Here is a 1,737-nt window from a genome sequence, read left to right as displayed (position 1 = left end):
GCAGCTGTAAAACTCCTATAATAAATATATCCATGTCTCTGCCTTGTTCCCAAAGGGGACAAAATGTCCTTGCACTTCCATTCTCCCCAAGCTGTTCCCCTTAAGCTTTTGCATGGTAAGCAAAAAATCTCTTGTGTCTTTATAGAGATCCCATTGTGGACACAACCTAAGGTGATCCCCAATGTGTCACATCCTTGCATAATCTCATCTTCATAGTTTAGTGTGGGTGGAGCCTGTAACTTTTTTTACCCAATAGAAAATGGCAAAGGTTAAGGGATTTTGCAGATGTAGAATCCCAAATCGGTGATTTTGAGTTAGCTGGAAGGGAGATTGTTCTGGGTCAGCCTGACTTAATTAGGTGCACGTCCTTAAAAGACAGACTAGTGTCCTCCCTAAAATGAAGACACTTTCTCCTGGTGAACTTGAAGAATCCAAGGCAATGAATTCTTCCAACAGCCTAGTTGAATTTAGAAACACATTCTTCCCCAACCAAGTCTCCAGATAAGAATACAGCCCAGTGTCTCTGGGATAGGCATGCTGCTGGTTGGGCTGAACCTTCTTGGGGGCTGAGCAGGCTTGGTTCTTGTCTGGGAAGCTGCCATTATCTGCAGCATGGGTGGGAGTGGGAGCAGGAGGGGGGGCCAGCAATGAGTCAGGGAGTAGATGCTTGGCAGGGCCTATGGTTTCAGCAGCGCCAATTCAGCCATGGCCTCAGTCGAGGTGGGAGATTCCATCCCTTCAGTGGTGGTTTTAGGAGGGGAGGCTAGGAACAAACTGAACCTGGCAGAGCTGTTCAGGGGCATGAAGGGGGTGCTGTTTGGAATCCCTGAGGCCTTTACCCCCGAATGTTCCAAGACCCACCTGCTAGGGTTTGTGGAGCCGGCTAAGGCTTTGAAGGCCAAGGGGTCCAGGTAGTAGCATGTCAAGTTTTAATGATGTCTTTGTGACTGAAAAGTGGGGATGAGCTCACAACTTTGGAGACAAGGTTAGGCTCTTGTCTGACCCCACAGGGGCCTTTGGAAAGGAGATGGATTTGCTACTAGATAATTCATTGGTGTCTGTCTTTGGAAAAGACCAGCTTAAGAGGTTTTCCATGGTAGAAGAGGATGACATAGTGAAGTCCCTGCATGTGGAGCCAGATGGTATAGGCTGCACTTGCAGCCTGGCCCCTAACATCATCTTGCAGCTCTGAAGCCCTGGCCTCAGACATGCTCCTTGTAACCTTTTCTATTTTACCTACCCAGGCCTGGATGGAGGGCCCCAGTCCAACTGCAACAGGGGCCACCCAGTAGGAATCTTGGCCAAATTTCTGCAATAAACATTTCTGGTTCACATTAAAACAAACAAACAGCCCAATTGATACCAAGATTGTCACTTTGTGAGAATGAGCAGAGGACTCATCTAAGTCATGCCTGGATTACTGACCTATAGGAATTGTGAGACAATAAGTGTGCTTTGTTTTAAGCTACAAAGATTGTGGTAATTTGCTATATAGCAATAGAACACATACACAGATTCTTCATCCTAGTTCACAGTAAAAGACAAATATTTAGAGTCCCCATGTTATTTTAGTTCTTTAGTCCTATGTGGGTCTTTGACTTGGACTATTTTTGCTTTCTTTGAGTTTTACATGCTAAATTGTGAAAATAGAAATAATTTGCTTCTTTATTACACTCTTATTTGGGGATTTACACTTTTATTTTTTTTTAATTTTTTTCATGTTTTATTTATTTTTGA

At 44.2% G+C, this 1,737-nt stretch overlaps 1 pseudogene; it reads left to right on the top strand.

Annotated features, from left to right (window-relative positions):
• Nucleotides 1-690: 690 nt before the first annotated feature.
• LOC122198545 lies at nt 691-1,192 on the top strand (annotated as a pseudogene).
• Nucleotides 1,193-1,737: the final 545 nt, after the last annotated feature.

The sequence above is a fragment of the Panthera leo genome, chromosome C2, assembly GCF_018350215.1.
Source record: "Panthera leo isolate Ple1 chromosome C2, P.leo_Ple1_pat1.1, whole genome shotgun sequence".
In the NCBI taxonomy this organism is placed as follows: domain Eukaryota; kingdom Metazoa; phylum Chordata; class Mammalia; order Carnivora; family Felidae; genus Panthera; species Panthera leo.
This window is presented reverse-complemented; position numbering and strand designations above follow the sequence as displayed.